This window comes from Muntiacus reevesi, chromosome 2 (assembly GCF_963930625.1).
Source record: "Muntiacus reevesi chromosome 2, mMunRee1.1, whole genome shotgun sequence".
Classification (NCBI taxonomy): Eukaryota; Metazoa; Chordata; class Mammalia; order Artiodactyla; family Cervidae; genus Muntiacus; species Muntiacus reevesi.
Window position 1 is genome coordinate 210,983,342 of NC_089250.1, and position 8,566 is coordinate 210,991,907.

An 8,566-nucleotide genomic window follows, 5' to 3' on the forward strand; every position below is an offset into this window, starting at 1 on the left:
AATTTTTTCTTTTTCAAAAAGCCAAGGGAGACTTCCCTGATGATCCAGTGGTTAAGAACCCGCCTTTCTATGCAGGGGAAAGGGGTTCAATCCCTGGTCAGAAGTAAGATCCCACATACCTAGGGGCAACTAAGCCCACACACTGCAACTAAGACCCTTTGCAACCAAATAAATACATAAAATATTTAAAAATAAAAAAGCCAGGGAACTTCCCTGGTGGTCCAGGTGTTAAAGACTCCAAGCAGAAGGTCTGAGTTCGAGCCCTGCTCAGGGACTAAGATCCCACAGGCCCCATGATGTAGTCAAGTAAGTAAAATAACTTTAAAAAAAAAAAAAAAAACAGGTGAAGGAAAAAATGATAAAATAACTAAATAGAGTCAGGGAAAGAGGATCTTCCCCAACAGTGGATCACAAGTTCAATACTGAGTTTCACACTGTCCAGAACGCTGTCTTTGTAAAACAAACACACACCTTATCAACTATTCAGGAAAATCCACAACTTTTCTCAGCACTAGTTTGAAATTTTTCACACATGTATAAAGTATACTTTTACACTGATAGTCCAGAGTTTTTTTAAAGTAGCTTTCTCTATCAATACACAAAGAATGTACTCTCTTTACTTTACTTCAAGTTTAAAAAACATTTGGTTTACTTGTTAACCTGCCTCCCTTGTTTTTTTCTAACTTTGTATGAATTGGAGGAGGAAATGAAAATCATGTAACTGGCCTAAAAGTTCCATCTTTTCTCGTTTTAATGTATTGTCCACAGAAAGCAGGCAACAGAGCCAAGCAATTATGAACGGCAGCTTTGGAATCAGGCCAAAATTCTGAATTAAAGGCCTAGCTCCAATATTAGATATGGTTGGCTGTGGGATTCTTTAATCCCAAATCTCCTAGTCTGGAAATGACAATAAATATGTGAATTTAACTCACAAGGTTCCTATCAGAATCTGTCAAGTACCTGACATCGTGCTAAACATAAGCATTCAATAAACTGAATAAGCACTTAATTTTAAATTTAATTAAATCGCTTATTTCTAAAACACACATATATGGGGACTTGTCCAGACTCTATGCTTCCACTGCAGCGGGGGGCCTGGGTTTGATTCCTAGTGGGGAAACTAAGATTCCACACAGCAAACTGAGATCTGTGCAGCAAAGCCAAATGAAACAGAGCAAACAGTCAAACCCCTAGAGACAGAAAGCAGACCGGTGAGAGCAGGGGCTGCAGGGAAGAGGGACTGGCTTAATGGGCAACTTCAGTTTGGGAAGATGAAGAAGTCCTGGGGCTGGACTTTATGACGGCTGCTCAACCCTGTGACTGTACAAACTGCACTTTACACTGCACGTGGCATGTATATTTTATCACAGTTTTTTTAAAATCACTATGAGGAACTATCTGAAAGAAAGAGGTTTTCATCGTGGAAATGGCCGACGCCAATTCTTCACAAAGAGACAAACTCATTTCTCAGCGGTTTTCTCTGCTATTGAGAGATCTGTTCGGATCCATCTAAATTCTGCCCCAAGGAAATTGATAAAAAGAAAAAGCAACGACCCAGCAATTTCACTAAGTATGCACACAAAAAGCTTGAAAACAGGGAAGACTCAAAATACTTATACAACAACGTTCATGTTGCAACACTGTAACGTCCAAAAGGTAGAAACCATCTCAACGTCCATCAACAACAAACAGAAAACAAAATGCAGTGCATCATACAAGGCAGTATTATTCAGCCATTTAAAAAAAAGGATGGCATTCTGATACATACAACACAGATGAGCCTTGAAAGTATTACTCCAAGTAAAACAGCCAGACACAAAAGGACGAGTATTGCATGATTTCACTTACACGAACTATCTAAAATAAGCAAATTCACAGAGAGGAAACGTAAATTAAGAGATTTCCCGGAACTCTAGGGAAGAAGGAAAGGGAAGTTACCACTTCATGGCCTTCTATCTGGGCAATGAGAAAGATTTTAGAAATAGTGGCGATGTTTATACAATGCTGTGATTGTAATTAAAGGCACTGAATTTAAAAGGCTTAAAAATGCTTTAAATGGAAAAAAAGGAAAAGAACAGGAGAAAAGTGGGAATCTACCGAATTTCCCTGAACCCCTTTGGGCACTTTTCAAACTAATTCCAGTACTAGGGTCAACCTCTTTGCACTTTCCTTACTTATAAACTGGGCATTTTACATGTTGTCATCCTCCTTTATCAAATTATCATTTCAATAAAGTAATCTAACCTAAGTGTTTAAGACTGAGGCCAAGAACATTTGTTAATTTTAGTTCAGTTCCACTATCTCATTTTAAGTAAATTTTGGTCTGAAAATTCAATTGAGACAAAATTCTGTTCACATTTATGTTATAGTCAATACTAAGAGCTTTTTCTAAATATATCAAATTCTTAATAATGAACAAGAAATAAGCAGTTTTCTCAGGTATCATTTAACTGTCAATTTCTAGTGAAAACACTAAGGTGAGTGAGACCTGACCACAATTAAGACAGCTAAACTTTTCTTACCTTCTTTAATTGCCCAATAAAAACAAAGAAATTCCAAATGCCCTTCAACACATTTAATGAGTTTCTATCTCAAATATGTCAACAGCCTGGGGGGAGGGAGGGTGGGCAGGGAGAAGGTACTGCTTTGAAAACTTGAATGATAGCTGAAGAAAATTGGGGGAGGGATTCTGTGTTGGGTAACCAGTTCTAAAGACTATTTTCCAATTTTAAGTTTACTAATTACAAGGCAGACATTAATCTCCATTATAGATATTCACATTATAGACAGTTGTCTACTAACCAGGGCTCATTTTAACCAGATACCCCAAAAAGGACCAAACACCTGACAATGCTCTGATTCTACAATTATACCAGAATACAATCACATACAGGCTTCCCTGGTGCCTCAGATGAGAAAAAAATCTGCCTGCAGTACAGGAGACGGGGGTTCAATCCCTGGGTCAGGAAGATGTCCTGGAGATGGAAATGGCAACCCACTCCACAATTCTCACCTACGAACTCCCAGGCACAATCACAGACAGTACTTTAAGGTGGGGGAGGGGTGATGTATTTCCTTTGCCACCCTACAAAGACAAAAACACTTTGTCAGAGGGGGAAAATCCTGGAAGAACAATTCCTGCCCTCACAGATTTTATATTCTCCAGAGTCTGTGGAGATTAACCTTGTAATCAGTGTAACAAGGATTGGTATCTACATGCAGTCTTTATTTCCTTAGAAAATTCAATTTCTGTAAAGTATTAAACATAGTATTTAATTTTAATTCATTCAACCTTCAGAACAACCCTAAAAGAGAAACAGTTTCTATTATCATCATCCTTTTTTCAAATAGGGAAACTGGGATACAAAGATGTGAGAGGGAGTTGTTCAAGGTAACACAGATGGAGTAGTTTCAGAACCTATGTCAACAGGCGCCCACTAACCATACTCCCTCTCACTCAGTCCTAAATTCATTTAGTCTCCCAAGTTACACTTTTTAAATAAGCAAATTCTTTTAAAGTCCTCCATAATTTTTCAACCTACAACCAAGGAACATGAGTCAATCTGCCATCAACTCTGACAATCCCTATGCAACTTTTTCTTATCTTCCCACTAGGTCTAAGTTGGAAAAAGCAGAGGAGTAGCATCAGAAACAGGCATGGGGTATGAAAGGCAAGGATTGCAGAAACAAAGAGGAAAAAACAAGAAAAACCAAAAATGGGAAAACTGCATCTGGGAGCATTCCAGTAAAGGAAAGCCAAGAAAGAAGAAACTGCTAAATAAGAAAAAGAGTATTAAGGTGCATTCAGTGCTTCTGATTTATACACCTAATTTTTTCCAGTATTACATACACACATTCTCTCAAATATTCAGTTTTACTACCCCCACACAAGTAGCCTCAGCTACACATTGATTAATCGAGTATTGTTCTTCATATTGGAGTTTCCTTTGTGGCTCAGCTGGTAAGAATCCGCTTGCAATGCAGGAGACCTGGGTTCGATCCCTGGGTTGGGAAGATCCCCTGGAGAAGGGAAAGGCTACCCACTCCAGTATTCTGGCCTGGAGAATTCCATAGACTGTAGAGTCCATGGGGTCCATGGGGTCACAAAGAGTCCGACCCAACTGAAGGACTTTCACTTCACATTCTTCACACTGCCATACTGCCACTTAAGCTCACTGATTACAAGGAAACCCAACTCTACAATTGTAGTGAACAACTGATTAATTACATTTCCTACCTTCTTTTAGTAACAATGAATAAGCTTAACTCAAATAAATGTAGACAACTTTTGAAGAAAAAAAGTATCAATGTAAGAACCTTTGGTAAACTGCTATTAAGAAATTCTTAGTAATTATCTTTCGGATGTGTGTGCTTCAGCTGTGTCTGCCTCTTAGCAACCCCATGACCGAGCCCACCAGGCTCCTCTGTCCAAGGGCTTTTCCTGGCAAGAATACTGGAGTGGGTTGCCATTTCCTTCTCCAGAGGATCTTCCCAACCTAGGGGCTGAATCGAGTTTCTTTTGTCTCCTGCATTAGCAGGTGAATTCTTTGCCTCTGGGCCACCTGGGAAGCCCGTAACTTTCAGGCAGATTACCTCTAATACATTTAAGGAAAAGTTAAATACTATTCTCAGAGAATTACATCTCAAACAATTCTTCAAAAAAAAAAAATGCTTTCCCTCAGACATACATAAAAATCACTTGATCAGCATCTGTTTAAGCCACTAAGACAATTTCATGTTAGTTACACCACAGCAGTTATGTGAAGAGGACTGCAATATTTGAAAAATTCATATTTTCAATGAAGAATGAAACATGACGGAATTTAACTAGGTGGAATGCAAGGTAAATAGCTGGTCACCAGTAATAACATAAAAGGTGAAGTGTTTGGTACTTTTTCAGTGTTCTGATTTACTTGAGCAGAGACTTTGTCTTTTATATTTTATGTTTTGGAACACACCATTGATCTAAGGATCATCCAAATAAAATGACAGAACATTACTAGAAACTAATCCCACTCCCCTTATCTAATTTAAAATTACTTACTTTCCCAAAACAGAAATCTACTATACTAAAAATTAAAATCATTATCACCAAGACTTGTGCCCCAAGACAATGAAAGCCAAAGCCTATGCTTCAATGACAAAGTCTTTGTAGTCACTTTCTTAAAAGTTAGTCAAATCACTGGTGCATGGAACTGGGGGTGGGGGGGAGGAGTTGGGGAGTTCCAGCTGCTCTGCCTGCCAAGATAAACAAAAATTCTTAACTCCCTGTTTGCCAAGTAATCTATAGTAAGCAGTCTGAATTACTTTGATTCTTTAAGATCACGTTTCAATGTAAGGAAAAACATGCACCTAGAATAAACTTCCCTCACAACTTAATTTCATACCAGAGTGAATAGTTTAGTTCTCACAGTGTTCCTCTTCAGAGCAGCAGCCGCAGCATCAACTGCAAACTAGACAGAAATGCAAATTCTCCAGCCCATCCCAGACCTGCAGCATCAGAACGTCTGGGGTGGGGCCCAGCAACTGTGTTTTAACAAGCTCCGCAGGGAATGCTTAGGTTCTGAGAACCGATAGCCTAAGGTCTAAGAGTCATAAAGGTTCAAGGTTTACTGGCTTGGTGACCAACAGGTAACCACCCAGCTTCTCTAGACTTGTTTCTCTTCTAAACAGTGGAATTAGAGGGTTGTTATGGATATTAAATAAGAAAACCACGTTAAGTTTCTAAGAGCAATGCCTGACATATAAAGACATTATTCAAGCACTAGCTGTCGCTACTGATATGAGCTTTGACGGCTGTAGACCGGAAGGGGGATAAAGACAAAGACAGAAAAGGCTTAATCCCTACCTCTCCGGGAGCACGTGTACACAAAGCAGAACCAACCAAACTCCAAGAGGAAATAGAGAGGCAAACGAGCTGACCGTAAGAAGCAGCAACAAATTCTGACCCAACATTATAAGAGAAGGCTTTAAAGAAGTGACTGCATATGAGCAGTAAGAGTTCCACGGCCTCAAGGGAAGAAAAAGTCATTCCAGCCTACAGGTGTGAGCCAGGATCACAAGAAGCAGGCGAAAAACGAAACGTGCACGGTAGCAGATTGCAGTGGCTGGAAAACGGACCAGGGCAAAATATGCTGCAGGACATAAAATCGGTCACCTCAAATCCTGGGGCTTAGCTGGGGGTGGGGGGAGGGATTGGAGGCGTGGGTAAGACCCGGCCTCCGCCCGGCACTCTAACGCACACGCTCGTCTGCAAACTAAGTTCCCCTTTTGTTTTCTGAGTACCCAGAGACCACTTTTACGCACAGCAGCCCATCAAGCCATTGTCTGCAGCAAAGTTGAACGCAAAAAGCTGAGATGCGTGCCTGGAGCCCCGGATTCCGAGGAGTGGGCGCTACTCCAACTAGACCCGATGTCGGAACATTCTCAGACACCAACGAGCGTAAAACCATGAACACTTTTATTTTAAAAAATCGCTTTATTAAAAGGCAAAACTTGGATAAGCACGAAGTCGGGAGGAACGAGGGCAGGGGTTTTGCTTTTTGGGGTTCGTCTTCTTCTCTGAACCCCCTCTGGATACTAGCCGAATCCCGATGGCTTATTTTCCCAAGCTTGCAGACTGAGGTTTTCCTTCCGGTCATTGTATTTATTTCCCCCAAAGAGCAAGGCCCCGCGGGGGCAGGCGCGCCGGCCCGGGCCCGGGACAAAGCCCACTCCCGGGCTCCACCTGGGCGCGGGCAGGGGCGGGGAGGGGCGGCGCTCCGCGGCCCGCCCGCCGGCCAGCCGCAGTTACCAAGCAGCGCGGCACCGCCCACCCCCGCCGCCCGCCGGCCAATCCGGCGCGTCTGCTGCCCGGGCGCACGAGCCCCGGAGACACCAGTCCGAGCGCGACCCCACGGCTGGGGCCTGGCACCGAGCGCGCACCCGCACCGCCCGAGCCGGCCAATCAGCGGGCCGGGCATGCGCAGCCCGCAGGCTCGCTCGCTCGCTCGCGCGCGGGGCCCTCACGCGTGAGGCGCCCCCCCCACACACACGCCGCGCCGGTGCGCGCGCCCTTCCCCCACGCACCCAGGCGCGCGCGTCAACTGTCGTCCCCCGCGACCGCGTCTGCTCCTGCCCCACCCCCAACGCCGGCGGCCCGGGGCTGGTGGGGGGGCGGGTTGGGGGCCCCCCCAACACGGCCACCGACAGTCCCCAGACTCCCCCAGCTGCCCGTGCAGGGCCCCCCCGGAGGGAGGGGGCGAGTCTCAAAATAAAAGCCCTGCTCGAGATGGCAACCGGGGCGGGGGTGGGTGGGGGGTAGCGGGGATGAGGAGACGGGGACTCACCCGAGTGCAGCCGCCTCCAGGCAGCGCCGGGGCTGGGGGGGCGCCGAAGGGAAGCGAATGTGGGCCGCGCGCGCGCGAGCTGTGGCCGCGGCGGAGCAGCCTGGGGTTGAGATGGGCCGGCGAGCGGGCAGGAGGTGAGAGGGCGAGGGGGCCCGAGCGTCTCGGCCGAGCTCCTGTCACCGCCGCATGGCCGCCCTTGGCACGGCCTCGCTCAGCGCCTAGATCCTCTCACAGGGGAACCGAGGGATAGGCCGGGGTAACCGCTGCAGGCGGGCGGCCACGGTTAGAGAGCGCGTGCGGGGAAGCGGGGGGGCGATCGGTGGCCCCTTTTCTCTGCTCTCCGAGCTTCTCTCTCTCACCCTCCTCCTCCTCCTCTTTTTTTTTTTTTTTTTTTTTGTTCCTAGAAGGCGCGCTGCGCGTGCGCACCCGCAGCGCCGCCCAGCGGGAGTTGTAGTCTCTGATGCGTCCCCACCAATGCGACGGCGGGGGACACTGGACTACGACTCCCAGGAAGCCTCGTGCCGACCAGCCCGGAGCCCGAGGACGCGGCGAGCTCGGCGCCCGGCCCTCTCGGGCAAGGACTGTCAATGGAGGCGCGGGTGGTGGGAGCGAGGAACATGGCTGCACCTGGGGCCTGCGCGGCTGCCCGAGTGGGGGAGGGGAGCGGGGACACAGGGATGAAAATCCAGGCCGAGTCGGTACCCTTGCCAGGCTTCAGCCGGCCGCGGCCACGGTCCCATGGCTCGCGCTCACTCTTGCATCCGAGATTCCCTGCAAATTGAGAGGCTGGAATACTGCAAAAGCCGGGGAGCCCCAGGCCGGCCTGCCGCCTTCCCTGCTCCGCCAAGGGACTTCCTCCGCCCTGCACCACCCTCCGGGACACAAAGAACTCCTGTTAGTTTCTAAAGCTTGCCTCGAGAGACTCTTGCCGCAACTTCGGACTGGGCGAGGGAAGGGCACCATTCTGTTTTTATTTACCCCTCCACCTCCAGGCTTTGCTCACTTTTCACTCGACCTGTAGAAGGAAACTTAAGACGGAAAAGCCATGGAGGGCGAACAGAAAACGTGATTTGCAGCCCGTTTTGTTCTGTCAACCCTAAGCAATTTTCTCAAACCCCACCCCCCCGGTTGTTTTTTTTTTTTTTTTTTTTTTTTTGCTTCTCAACTTTCATTAGCTCGCGAATTTCGAAAATGGTGAGATATTACTATTCATCCCAAGTTAGAAGTTTAAAAAAGAG

At 46.3% G+C, this 8,566-nt stretch overlaps 1 protein-coding gene across 6 annotated transcripts in view; it reads right to left on the reverse strand.

The window, feature by feature from the left end:
- The window catches only part of GTF2I (general transcription factor IIi), an 80,727-nt gene extending 73,029 nt beyond the window's left edge, over positions 1-7,698 (reverse strand). For all 6 annotated transcript variants that reach the window (XM_065924803.1, XM_065924800.1, XM_065924802.1 and 3 more), the window contains exon 1: positions 7,329-7,698. The gene's annotated coding sequence lies outside the window, so the exon portion shown is untranslated. The remainder of the gene's footprint in view (positions 1-7,328) is intronic.
- Between the last annotated feature and the right edge of the window lie 868 nt (positions 7,699-8,566).